Source organism: Acomys minous (assembly GCF_964271855.1).
Source record: "Acomys minous genome assembly, chromosome: 8".
Taxonomy (NCBI): Eukaryota; Metazoa; Chordata; class Mammalia; order Rodentia; family Muridae; genus Acomys; species Acomys minous.
Window position 1 is genome coordinate 40,558,257 of NC_140489.1, and position 14,454 is coordinate 40,572,710.

At 47.0% G+C, this 14,454-nt stretch overlaps 1 protein-coding gene across 1 annotated transcript in view; it reads left to right on the plus strand.

The window, feature by feature from the left end:
• The first annotated feature begins 2,844 nt into the window (after window positions 1-2,844).
• The window catches only part of SPTB (spectrin beta, erythrocytic), a 129,955-nt gene continuing 118,345 nt past the window's right edge, over window positions 2,845-14,454 (plus strand). The window contains exon 1 of the mRNA XM_084793556.1: window positions 2,845-3,065. The gene's annotated coding sequence lies outside the window, so the exon portion shown is untranslated. The remainder of the gene's footprint in view (window positions 3,066-14,454) is intronic.

The following is a 14,454-nucleotide window of genomic DNA, read 5'->3' on the forward strand; positions in this document are numbered from 1 at the left end:
GATCCTATGATCTTCTAAGAAGGTTCCTGGACTGTACAGAGAAATCCTGTCTCAAAAAAACCAAAAAGAAAGAAAGAAATGGGGCGGGGGCGGGGGAGAAGAGCCGGGCCTCCGAAGACTGTCCTTCTCACTAATGACCTCGCAGGGACCCTCTCCTCCGGGTGTTCCCCTCCTCTGCTTTCACTGACCCCAACTTCTCACTCCTGTGCTCTCTGCCCCTTGTTGAGCAGCGCCCTTTCTCTCTGCACTTCTAAACTTCCTCTCTCACTGGGCTCTGATTTATCATTTCACTCTAACTCTATTAGCTGGGAAGCATTTGGGGATGTTGTCAGGATAACAGGATCTGCAGCAAATGAGGTTGTATTGAATTATTTATCGTTCAGCTGACGTGGAGATAGCTACAGTAGACGAGCTGGCTTGTAAAATCTTGGGGTGATCTGTCTGTTGCTTTGGAGCTTTCATCATATTCATTTTTTTTTCTTGTGGTTGAAAATTATAAAATTGAATGTGCCAAAGGAAAATATGTGTGCAACCATTCAGTTCAGAGCTACAAACCTATAGCTAAGAATTATGTTTCTTGCAATATATAATTATGTAGCTCAAAGCTGCAATTCTGGAATGCATGAATTTATTTAATAAGTTTATTCACACAAGGTTTAACAAATATAAATACATACTTTCCTCCCCTTTTTTCCTTTCGAAAAAAATGGATCAAGGATTTCTACTGGTGATATGTAAGTCTCAGCTTTTGAAATTGGCCTGTTTTAAAAAAAATTTTTTTTAATGTTTGCCAGAATTTGGTTCTTAAAAAGACGATTTTAGGTGGTGGCGCACGCCTTTAATCCCAGCACTCGGGAAGCAAAGGCAGGTGGATCACAGTGAGTTCGAGGCTAGCCTGGTCTACAAAGCAAGTCCAGGATAGCCAAGGCTACACAGAGAGACCTTGTCTCCAAAAACCAAAAACCAAACCAAAACAAAACAAAACAAAAAAACCCTGACGATTTTAAAAGCTGGGCAGTGCTATCGCACGCCTGTAATCCCAGCATTCGGGAGGAAGAGATAGGTGGATCTTTTGTGCGTTTAAGGCCAGTCTGGTTTACAAAGTGAGTCCAGGACAGCCAGGGCTACACAGAGAAACCATGTCTAGAACCGCTCCCTGTCCCCCAAAGATTATTTTTAACTCAACAACAAGCAAAACAAATTATTTGCGTTGGGGGTGGAGGGATGCTGAGGAGCCCCAGGGCTTTTGGAGTGATAAACCTAAGTTTTACTGAAGACCTACAGCCCTAGCTCCCTACAAAGAATTCCTAGATGTCAGCCCAGGAAGTGTGTGTGTGTGTGTGTGTGTGTGTGTGTGTGTGTTGGGGGGTGTTAATGCTAACCTCTGGGATGACCAGGGCCATTGTGTCGTTGTCCTTGAAATGCTAGTGTCACTTGGGAAATTGTTATGTAACAAGGACTCAGGTTAAAAGGAGGGTGGAGAGTTCTATGGCTTTCTAATACCTGTGGATTTTGTCCCATTTAGCATTTTTTATTGTCCAAAAATTTACTCTCTCTCAAAAAGAAAGAAAGAAAGAAAGAAAGAAAAAAAGAAAAATGGACCGCAGCAGGCAGTGGAATATCTTTCGCGTACCTTTAATACACACTATGCCTGAACATCTGGAAATTGAACACCCTGCTGATGAATCCTAGAAAACAGCATAATTATACACCCAAGCAAACAAGTCAAGAGAAAAGCCTGTTTCCTGGTAAGAATTCCAGAAAGCGTCAAAGTTAAGGCTCCCTTCTGCATCTATGCTCTTTCTAATCGCCACTGTTGTCTCCATTACACCTGCGATTACCTGGGTTGATGGTCCGTGAAAGGCCATCCCAGGAATGGCGTGTGGAGAAAAACAAACACAAAAACCAAAAAAAAAAAAAAAGATGAAAGGTTCAGCAAGGCGCACAGCAAACCTTACAGAGCAATGACCTTGTATTGGTGAAAAGTCAAGGAAACAGCCTGCCCTGCAAGTCGCTATGTTCGTTGGTGTCACTCTCCCTAGTCCACTTGGAGATGCCTTACTGTTTTTCCTTGACGCTCTTGGTTCTAGCATCTTCTCTGGCCTGCTGTACTCCACCCCACCCCACCAAAGCTTGTAGTGAGAAAGCCAGGTCTTGTCCGGATACCCGGCTCACAGGAAGGTGCAGGTGGGCAGCTGTGCCCGCTTGCCTGTTGATTACGGCCCCTGCAATGTGCGACCGCAGGCTGCGCGCCACCAACCACCACAGCCCGGTTCTCCCGGATAGTATCAGCCTTGAAAGCTGGAACGGTGGCCTCCAGCCCGCAGGCTGGGGGCGGGGGCCTCGGCCCAGTGCCCACCCCCTGCGCTCCTAGCGTCTGCTCCTACTACCAGCCGGTTGTAGCCGGCCCGAAGCGCGCTTTCTAACGTAACCAGCCCACGGGAACAATCTGTCCCTTCCAGCCCATCTCAGGAGGAGCGCAACAGCCTGGGCGCCCTCCTCACCCACCCTACGGCCTAAACGGGTCTTTTGGTATATTTTCAAAACCAGATCGTAGGCTGCAGGGACGCTGGGCGGGAAAGGCTGGGAGGACTCTTTCTCGCCGCCAGGCTAGCGGCTCCTGGCACACGAATTAGGCCCGAGCTGCAGAGTCGAGCCCTCTTCCCGAGGCAAGGGACTCGGGGTGTGCGGGTTCAGGGGAGGTGAGAGAGGACCGGGGCGCCCCAGGTCCTGGCGGCGGCGGCGCTAGCGGCTAGGCAGGTGCCCCCGGGCGCGCAGTCTGATTGGCAGGTGCAGGAGTGGGTGGGGAAGGCGGGCCTGGCGCTGCGGGAGGCTGCAGCCCCGCCTCCCCGCCCCCGCCGCGGGACTATCTGGTCCCGGCAGCAGCGATGTCCCCCGGCAGGAATGTCCCTCCTCAGATAATGTTATTTATATCTCTGGGCGGGTCCGTGGCTCCGCAGCACCAGGCGCCCTGCGGCCGCTGTGCCAGGAGCCCCGTGCTGCCCTCCTCCCCCTGCGCCGCCGCCCCCGGGCTCGGGGTGGCCGCCGCTTCAGCCCCAGCGCAGGTGAGTCCCTAAGGGCCGCGCAGCGGGAGGGAGCTGGGTGCCCAGGAGCCAGCGCCGGGGAGATGCGCGGGCCCGGTGCGGGGCTGGCCCCGGGTGCTTAGAGTGGAGCGGGAGGGGTGCGGAGCCCTGGAGGCCCTGGCGGCTGCGGCAGTCGTCACCCCGGGACGCGGGAACCCGCGTGGGTTTCGCAGGCGTTGGGCGAGCGAGCGGGGCGCTAGCTTTGGGAAACTGCCTGGTAGAGTGTCGCCCTGGAGCATTGGGAGTGGGTTTGGGGTGTGCGTTTTCTCCACCGCCTCCTTCCTGGACTCTCGCCTGGGGGCAAGGAGGAGGCATGGGGAGATCTTTCTTAACGCAAGTCGGAGGACTGACCGCGCTTGTACCTCCTGCTGCCTGGCTTCTCAACCCCCGGGCGTGTCGGATCCTCTTCTGGAACTTGGCTAGCGCGTTCCCCGACTGCCCAGCGCCAAAGCTGAGAGGACAGTTCAGGGCAACAGAGAGGCTGGGCCTCTGGATGTAGCCCAGTGTAAAAGGGAAAGATTAAGTGTCCCAGAACTATATTTCAAGGACCCCCCCCCCGCCCCATCCCCTTCGACTTACTGTTATCTAAGAGTCTACTGCCCACTCTGCTCTTACCCATCTATCAGTTCCAACAACTTGGCCTGAAGAAATAGCAGAAAAGGGAAGGAACAAGAGCTTTAACACAATCCTCAAGTCCACCAAGTTACCCAGAGTTCCCAAAGGGGGAATAGCTGCCAGGCTTGAGTACAGTTTCCGTGACAACAAGCCTTAGGTAGGGCCTTGATTTATAGTCTATTAATATCCAAACCACTGTTTTCGGTGAGCAATTAGAGGTGCTAGAGTTAATAACACCCTTAACTCACTGAAGGAATATGGAAAGAAGCCACTGTTTGAGATGTATCCGGCGGGGTGGGCTGGGATTACAGAGTGAAGGTCTTTTTTTACTGAGTTCTGTGAGGAGAGGGTACTGCTGTCACCTCTACGCTAGGAGGCAGCCACGCAAAACCCCTGCTTGTGTCAGTCAGCCTGTGTATAGTTGGGTTTCCAAGGGAAGTGATTCAGCCAGCTCCTGAATGAGAGGAGCCTTGGGAAGGGGCAAGGGGGGCGGGGGGCGCGGCGAAAATCGAGGCACATTTAAGCGATTCTCTTAGGGCTACCCTTAGCTTCACAGGTCGCTCCGATTTTTATTCTAGAATTCTCTTTTAAATTGCTCTATGACGATGACCCAGGGCACTCATTTCCTATTTCAGGATCAGACTTTTACTATGCTTTTCCAATGAGTCCCGGCTTCCAGAATGCTGTTGGTAAACTCTTACAAGTGCAAACTGTCTGTTAGTGTGTACTGACTGCCCAGCACCCCCAGAGGCGTGGGAGACTAGCTAACAAAAGGAACAGTAAACTTAAAAGTAGGAAAGAGCCCACCAACCCTGAAATGAACCGACTGCAAAGGCAGGCCCTTTAGGTAAAGCGTTATCAGTGGCCCAGTGGTAGTGGCTGGGGATGAGCCAGGCCTGTTAATCTTGAGTTCGCGGAAGACACAGAGTCCACTCACGGAATTGAAAGCACCCAAAACCTCCCAGGCATTCAGGCTGGGCCTTGCAGCACAGGCATATCAGGTTTTCCCCCAGTGACTTGGCCGGTGGAGAACTGGGATAACCACCTTTTTCTCTGGTCATTGCTTCTTCTGAATGTTCTGCTAGTGCCCGGTAGAACCAACACACCTGTTGGATTGTTAGCTTCTCCATAAAGGCGTAACAGGAGGTTGACTCCCACCTGCAATCACATTCAACAAAATAAATACGGCTATTTTAGGAAAAGTAGGTGCGAGTGAAAGCTTTGAGCTAAAGTCAGTCTGCCACAGTTTTGGAAAACAGTAGTTTTTTTGGTGACCAGAAATAATAATCACTTTTATTTAGTTTATCTTTTATGTACTTGTGGCTGGCTGGTAGTGGATTCTCGGGTGGTCTTTGCTGACTGAATGAGAGAAAGAATGAATGATCAGAGATTGATTTATATCTGGTTGTATTTAATTGTTGATTCTGCAAGGTCACTCATATTATCCCATTTCAAAGAGTGAAGGAACAGGGCTGGTGGGATGGCTCAGTGGGCAAAGGTGTTTGCTGTTTAAGCCTTGTGATGGACTTCTCAAAGCTGTCCTCTGACCTCCACAAGTGTCCATGCACACATGCATACACACAGTAATAATAATAATACATTTTTTTGAAGTGAGGAAATATGTCCAGGGAATTAAAATAACTTGTTCACATCACACAGTTGATGAGAGAGGAGGTAAGGCCAGGATTCAAGCTCCATTGCTTGCTCTGTTGTCTTTTTAAGATTAGACACTCGGCAGGGGGTCACAGATTGGGAAGATTTGCTTATAAAGCATTGCCTTTTAAGTGTCACATTTGTCACTCATTGAGCCTCAAGTCATAATTTTGCTTATATCAGAGAGTTTGAAATATATTACCTCAAGGCAGTAGGGAGCATTTATTTGGTCAAAATTTTTTAGCCCGGCTTCTTATTTTCAGGTCATTGTTTCAAGGACAGAATTATAATTTTTGGCAATAGTCAAACACAGACTTAAACAAAACAAAACAAAATTTCTTTTCAGTCCTGGAAGTGGCCAGAAGGGCTTGATGGTGCATAAGGACAGTGTGGTAGGACAGAAGATGACTATAAAAAATTCATGAGGCAAACAGGATTGGAGTTGGAAGGGACCTTGGAGGTCACTGAATCTAGCCTTCTGTTTATATGATCACTTGCTTAAAGGTGAGACTTAGCTGCAGTTTACCTTGTCATTTATATTGCTTCCTTACTCCTTACCATTCTAACCCATTTCTTTCTAGGATCTCTTTTTCTCCCATGGCCAGTGAGTGAGGTCTGCTCCCTGCAGTTCTTCTGCCCATTCAAATCACTGAGGTTTTCTTCCCTCTGGGGGAGATGGAGCAAGAACATACTTTAACAGCTAATACTTTCAGCTTAGTGGAATTAAAAAAGCAGATAAGAAAACAACAAGGGACTGGGATAGGAAGAACAGAATATGTTTGTGATAATTAATGCTAACCTGTTCTCCATTTCCCCATCGATTGTTAACTATATAGATGTATACGTTATCTTATAAAAAGGTATAACATTAGGATGTACAGGCAGTAAACATCTCAAAGCAAATATTATTATATAGCATTTTGGGGGGGATAAGAAAGAATTACTGGGATTGCCAGGTAACTGAGTTATTTTTTTTAATACTTATTTTTCATGTGTATGAATATTTAGCCTGAATGTGTGTAGGTGTACCACGTGTGTGCCTGGTGCAACAGGAGGCCAGAAGAGAGCATTGGATACCCTCAAACTGGAGGGACAGAAGGTTGTGAGCCTCTTTGTGGGTGCTGGGAACAGAACCCCTGTCCTTTGCAAGATCAGTAGATTCTCTTATTTGCTGGGTGACTTCTCCAGTCCCTGGATACCTGGTTTAATCTAAACCTAAACACTAAATTGCTCTCCAGATCTGCCCCAAATCACACTCTGCCCAAGACATGAAAAGGCAGAAGTGGTGACAGTGGGAAGTTTGAGGTACTGTCAGATACATTTGTTCATGGTCTATAAAGGTTTTTCATCACCCCCAACCTTCAGATTAACGCTTACCAGTTGAATTGGGAGCATCGGGAGTGAGAACTGCTGCTAGGTGGGCTGATGAGAAATTTGATTTTATAATGATACCCGGCAGGGAAGTCCGTGGCTACTGGGCTCCGAAGCCCGGCAGATGTGGAGGACAGGATACACGTGAAAGAGTATTTTGTCTATAGTTTGTATTGATCCGTTTGGTCTTTGCTGTTAGATGATTTTGGTTACTTTGTTTTAGGAGGCCTGGGAGGAAGTGGGCCTGTGTTGTCTGTATACCAGTTCATCACTCCCCGCTTGTGCGGCTGTCATACATGTGTCTCTCCTCCGACAGCCCCAGGAGGTAAAGGTCTCCTGGCCTGGAAGGTGGAGATGGAGATGAAAGAAGAGTGCAGGAGGCAGGCAGGGGACTCCGCTGTCAGATCTGGCTCCTCTCTCTGAGTAGTCAACTCCCGGTGGTAAATATTTAGAAAATGTCATGGCGTGTTTCTTTTTGTTGCTTATTTCTTAATTCACAGCCGAGCGATCTGAGTTCTTCCATTTTCAGCCAGCCTTAGCTGAGCATCGAATCACCAGGGGATCGCCAGCCTTGCAGCTCACACCGTTTAAAGGCTGAAGTGCAGTCGCAGACAGGATGCTTTCTCGGTGAATTGTTTGGCTAGCTTCTGACACGCCCCCCCCACCCCAGACCACTTTTCATTTTGTTCTTTCCTTCTGGTTGCAGGAAATACTACCAAGCTGTCTTCTTGCTACCTCAGCAAGGCCCTCTCAGGCTTTGCTGTAATGTTTTCTTTCCTTTATATCTATGCAGCCTTGGCTGAAGGCATAATTAAAGGGCAATTAAAACTCAGACATATATCATGTTAACAGTGGGGGCAAAAGCAGGTTTCCTTTCTTTCATTTGAGTGCTGTAAATTTAGCAAATTTAGCAAAAGAGTTGGAATGGGGCTAGGAAAAAAGAGACTTTGCATTGAACTGGGCTGGGATTCTGCCGGATATTTATGAAAAGAGGAACAGGGCACCTTGACAGTCAAAGAACAATAATTGCTTTGAATTATAGTCAATTCCGAAGTTTCAACTATTGTGAAAGAAACAGAAACTTGGATAGTCTTGAAAAATGAATAAGTTGGAAATCTTTTCTATTTGTGCCAGACTTAAATATGGGCGTGTCTCATGTGAGGATTCGTAGCATTTCGGATAAGGGGAAGTGCATCTACAGTCTTAAGTGATGAGGATGGGAGAAAGGTCTGGAACCTCATCCTGTCCCCACACTCAGCTCTTGACTCTTTCCAGAGGACCCTTGAGTGGTGAATCAGCTTCACCTTCTAGCGTGTTTCCTGAAGAGCACGGGGATAAGACCTTTCCTAACCCTGGCTCTGAGGCGGAAGTCATGGAGACTTCACTGGAAAGGCCTGAGAAAGCAAACTGAGATGTCTTAAAAGAGCTCAGATGTGGGGCGTGTACTGTGTACCTCACACTGGTGGGTGCTCAGGGCATAGAATAGGGGCGGATGGAGGCCCACTCACTACTGGAAGGTAGACCCGCAAACAAGCATGATAGAACGCTTGGGGGAGGGGGGAGGGGCAGGGAATGGCGTTCCCAGAAAAGGCCATGGCGGGAAGATCTGACTCAGGTTGGGGTGTTCTGGAAGGCTTTAAAAAGTGTTGAGGGCTATTAGAAGAAGGGCAGCTGGGAAGGGCTTGGTGCAGGGTGGTAGGTATGTAGCGTCACGCGGATGGGCAGTGGAGTAGGTTTAGGGTCTTTCTGTTGAAGAAGTTCAGAAGTTCACATTGAAATCAGTACTTTTTTTTTGTTTTTTCAAGACAGGGTTTCTCTGTGTAGACTTGGCCATCCTCGTCTTGCTTTGTAGAACAGGCTAGCCTTGAACTCACATTGATATGCCTGCCTCTGCCTCCCAGAGTGCGGGCATTACAGGCCACCAGGCCTGGCTATCCGTGCATGTTTTTAAGTGGCGTTGTGTGTGTTGGAGGGACCAGGCCCGCTCCTTGTTCAGATAAAGCTCTTCAACAGCGAGAAGAGAAAGTGAATAGAGTCTGGTACAGCGTGCCCTACGTCGAGGGAGGGAACACTTGGACGATGCTTAGTCCCTTCAGCTTTCAGGGCGTCCTTGGTATCACTTCATTTTAGCTTCTAATGGCCACACAAGATCTCGTTCTCCTTCTTTTACAGTTGGGGGCTGCGTTAGAAACATCCCAGGCAGTGGCTGGCCACAGAACCTGCCTCTCACCCAGTTTCCTAGTTCCATCATTGGAGCCTTGTCTAGGTTTTCTTCATGGGAGAACTGACTGTTCTGGACTTTCTGGCCAAGACAGTGCTTGCTTTCCTTCCTTCAGCAGAAGCTCCCACCTCAGTTTATTGGTTTTTGGAGAGAGGCATAGTGAAGCTGGTGTCAGTGTTTACGCTCTAACCTACCCACAGAACCTCGGGAGCCGCCCTACAGAGTGTAGGGCAACGATGGGCAAAGCACAAGTTAATGAGTTACCGGCAGATGCCACCTGTAGATGAGCGATGGGTTTCTGCGTTTGTCTGTTGATGTTTCGGCTTCTCCAATCCCTCGTCCCAAATTTGCTGTGCTTCAGCAGGCTTCTGCCTCATCTGGGACCTCAACAATTTCTTGTTTTTCCCAGTGATGTCAGCTACTTTTGGCTTGTACCTCCCTCAGTCTCCAAAAAAACATTTATAGAGTTCTCATTTACTTAGCAAACGTATTGCAGGTCAGTGCTTCTCAACCTTCCTAATACTTTGACTCTTTAATACAATTCCTCATGTCGTGGTGACCCCCCCAACCATAAAATTATTTTATCGCGACTTCATAACTGTAAATTGCTACTGTTGCAAATTGCATTGCAGGCTGTCTAACATTCAACTCCCCAAAGGGTCAAGACCCACAGGTTGAGAACCACTGCTCTAGGCTCAAGGGGTGCAGCAGTGAACATGGGGGAACAAGAAAGTCTGACATCATGGAGCACACACATCCTCACTGGGGGAGAGACGAGTATCAGATCATACCAACAGGCAGCCAGTGGCGGTAGATGGTAATATCAAGTGTTAGAGAGAAAAAATTAATCAGTGTGAAGGGAGCAAGAGATGCCTCTGTTGGGTGAGCTGGGCAGTCAGCAGAGGACTCTGGTGAGGTTTCCTCTCAGCAGAGATCGAGATGAAGGGAGAGAAGAGTTCATGGGGAATTTGGGAGTGCAGATTCAGGTACTAGCTTTAGTCCAAGTGAGATAAGAAGCCATTGGACACTGTGGACAGACAGGTGGACTTGTTCAGGTTTGATTTTAAATTTCTTTTGAGACAGGGTTTCTTTGTGTTGCCTTGGCTGTCCTGGACTCACTTTGTAGACCAGGCTGGCCTTGAACTCACAGAGATCTGCCCGCCTCTGCCTCCCAGAGTGCTGGGATTGCAGGTGAGTGTGCCATGGCTGCCTGGCTTTCAGGTTTAATTTTAAAGAGGATTTATCTGGCATCCTGAGGGTTGATTGAGGAGGACAAAGGTAGAAGCGGGGGAGCTCAGTGAAAATAACTGCAGACCAGGTGACAGACCCGCATGGGGTGAGGGAGGTGGTACCCTGTGGTTGGATTCTGGGTATAGTTGGAACGTAAGCTTGGTGGGATTTGTACAGAGAGCATAAGAGAAGAAAGAATAAGTCAAGGATGATGCAGTTGTTTTAGGCCTGAACAAGTGTCAAAATAAAAGACCATTTTACTGAGATGGTGATACATTTTATCAAACATACTGGAGTCTATTATTTTGCACTTCTGGTTTCACTGAGCAGTTGATTTGGGATAGTGTCAGGCAGAGTTTTCATTTAAACATACCCCATAAAAAAGGATATTTTATTGTATGTGATTCATGATCTGTTTGCTTTGAAGTGAAGCCTCAGACTGCTCCTGCTCCTTTTAGACCGTCCTCACATCTCTTCGTGACAGAGATGTGGACAGGATAGAGACAAAATGGAAATATTTTACTTGGTGATTAGGAATGTTTTCCATCTGCTGGCTAAAAGTGCAAGTGATGCTTTCAGCTTTGTTTGTTTGTTTTTTTCTTCTTGAGACAGGGTCTATCTGTATAGCCTTGGCTGTCCTGAACTCACTTTGTAGACCAGGCTGGCCTCGAACTCACATTTGTCTGCCTGCCTCTTCCTCCTGAGTGCTAGGATTAAAGGCATGCACCACCACGCCCGGCTACTTTCAGGTTTTTTGTTGTTGTTGTTGTTACTCATAAAAAAGACCTTTTATGTTTATAAAATTAATTCAGGTACATACTTAAAATGTATGCCCACATAATACAAGGTTTTACAGTGACAAGTAAAAGTCTTTGACTATGTTCAGTCTTTACTTTTTAGAAGATTATTTGTTGGTTAGTTTGATCTCTTGAGACAGGTTATCCTAGAACTACCTCTGATGGTCACTCTGTAAACCAGGCTGGCCTCGAACCCAGAGCACCTGTCTTTGTCTCCTGAGTGATAGCATTAAAGGTGTGCACCACCACGGCCCGGCTTAGAAGATTATTTTTATTTATTTATTTATTTATTATTCATAATAATAAACTGTAAGAACAGTACTTGCCTTTAACTGCTGAGCCACCTCGCCATACATATATTCTCCAACCCCTCCAGCTGTACTTTTACAAAGCCACCCCTGGCAACAATATCCTGTGTATTCTTTCAGAAAAGTCCCACACACATCTAAGCATCAGCCTGGTCCATTTTAGAGTGAATGTTTAAATCTAGCAAAATTCTAGACCAAGCTTCACTTTATGGTGTGGTCTTGGGAGGCTTTGTCACTCAGTGACTCTCAGACAGATCCCTAAGTGGCCTGGATCTGCCAGCCTCCCCGCACTGAGACCTGTGCCTCAGACAACATCCAGTTACACTTAGAGTAGGAGTGGAAAGCTATACTCATCAAGAGTCCTTCTGTCCTGGCCTCAGACTGATTTCTCTACTCTTAACTCTCACCCCTTGCCATCGCATCCCTCTACTGCCTCCTCTTCTGTCTGCCTCTACTTGCTAAATCCTAAACATTTCTCCCACATTACCTGGGTTCAAGGCTAGAGAATCTGCCTCATGTCTCCCATCCATAGTGATCCTGCCTTTTCTCACACTTGGTACACGTATGGCATTGGAACGTATCTGCAGACTTCTGTTATTATTACTGCTTATTTTACTCAACCAATTAATGTGCTCACCCATTCATTTAGGCTTTGCTTTAGTTATGTTTTTATTTTTGGTATTTATTTATTTATTTCAGAGACAGGGTTGCTCTGTGTAGCCTTGGCTGTCCTGGACTCACTCTGTAGACTAGGCTAGCCTTGAACTTACAGCCTTCTGCCTGCCTCTGCTTCCCTGAGTGCTGGGATTACAGGCGTGCGCCACCGCGCCCGGCTCAGGTTTTGTTTTAGTTTTCTTTTTAAATGTATTTGGGTGTGCATAGTGGAGGAGCATATACATGCCATGGCATGAGTGTGGGAGTCAGTTGGGACCACTGTTGGGAGTCAGTTCTCGCTTTCCACTACGTGTGTCCTGGTGATTGGACTCAGGTTGTCAGGCTTGATGGCAAGTGGCTTTATCCACAGAGCCTTTGTTTGTCTAAGACAGGGTCTTGCTATGCATTGCAGGCTGGTCTTGAATTTGTGAGCCTTCTTCTCAGCTTCTCCATTGCTGGAATTGCAGATGTGCCCCACCATACTTAGCTGATAATAATCAAATATTCTCATATTCTCTCTCTCTCTCTCTCTCTCTCTCTCTCTCTCTCTCTAAGACAGGGTTTCTCTGTGTAGCCTTGGCTATCCAGACCTTGCTTTGAGACCAGGCTGGCCTCTAACTCACAGTGATCCTCCTGCCTCTGCTTCCCTGAGTGCTGGGATTAAAGGTGTGTGCCACCACACCTTGATTAATAAACTCCTAAGGACTCATGTATGAATTGCATCCTGGTTGGGAGGGTCACCAGCAGATCAGGACCTGTATTAAAGGGACACAGCATCGAAAAGGTTGAGAGCCACTGCTCTAGATAAAGAACTTTCTGAGACACCTTGAATCTTGGTCTCCATCTCTTCAGGTGGCCAGCCATGGAACTCAGGGCCTCATTAGCCACACCTCCAAGGTGCTATGTCTGCTTGTCAGAAACAAAGCTAGTTTTTCTTTTGTTTTGTTTTTGCCCCTAAATGACAAAGAATAGTTATTTCATGGTCATGGCAACCATGCAATTAAAATGTTTTTCTTCCTACATGGTGATAAATATGCTTGGCATAAAATTTGTTATTTAAACAAGTTTTAAGTATACAGTTCAGTGGCAAAATTACATCTGCGTTGCTCTCTAGCCGCCATCATCATCCATCTCCGGTGCTTTTCTCGTCTTCGCAAACTCCAACTCTGTCCCCACTAACTGCTAACTCCCATTCCGTCTCCTCCCCATCCAAAGCCAGACGCTTGGGTCGCTTCCAACCTTTGCCTACTGTAAATTACACTGCTGTGAACAAGATATCACTGTGAAAAATGTCTCTATCTCTTCTAGATCCTGTTTTTCCTTTTGGATATATATCTAGAGGCAGAATTGCTGGGTCATCGTATATTCTATTTTTAAGGAACCTATCCATCAGTTTTAATATTCCCCTCCGCTGTTTAATATCTCCAAAGGGGAAGAGAAAAGATGTATTAATATTGTCACTTTGGTGGCCACACTGAACCTAAATATTATTTGAGATCACTGTCTTTGGGGAGTAACTTGTCGTCCAAGCTCCCAAATGTGTCCAGAGATCAGGTTGTCTATTTTTAGGTGGAAGACACTTAGAGGGCAGGAAGGTGTTTACTTTGCTTTGGAGATTATGCAGCCAGTCCCAGGTAGGGAAGGTGTAAACACTATAGGAAGATGCACGTCAGCCAAGAAGTCTCCTTGGGCTGGATGAGGAGTGCCTGGGCTGCCGCCAGCCTCTTCTCTCTTTCTGTTTGCCCTTGGGCAAGAGCTCCCTCTGTCTCTGACAGTCCCAAAGTGTATGTGTGTGTCACCTTAACGTTTATTATTATACTCAAAATTTTCCTTATGGATCCTTTAAAGCGCACGCACTGCCTCACTTGGTTGCCTTGCTGGTGGCTCCTTCCCTCCCTAGGGCTTAAGGGTGGTACCAGGTATTTCCTCCTTATTTTCAGGGCACTTTTCTCAGTGCTTAGCAACAGGATGAGTCATTTGCCATTTGTCAACTTGCCTTCTATACTATTTGGCCAAGTTTCTTGAGCTTTATTCTTTGTTTTTTTGTTTTTGTTTTTGTTTTTTGAGACAGGGTCTCTCTGTGTTAGCCTTGGCTGTCCTGGACTTGCTTTGTAGACTTGGCTGGCCTCGAACTCACAGCGATCCGCCTGCCTCTGCCTCCAGAGTGCTAGGATTAAAGGCGTGCGCCACAACGCCCGGCTGAGCTTTATTCTTTAAAAAAAAAAAAGCGCACACACACACACACACACACACACACACACACACACACACAATACCATATATATACTTATATATCTACAGACATACACCTAACAATTAAAGCCATGTTTGGCACACAGAAGGGAGTGGTTTAAGAATTAATTAACTATGCTGGCAGAGGCAGGTAGATCGATGTGAGTTCTAGGCCAGTGTGGTCTACAAAGTGAGTCCAAGACAGCCAAGGCTACACAGAGAGACCCTGTCTCGAAAGACATTATACATAATGCTTGACATTCTGTGTACCTCTGTGTGTGTATACGTTT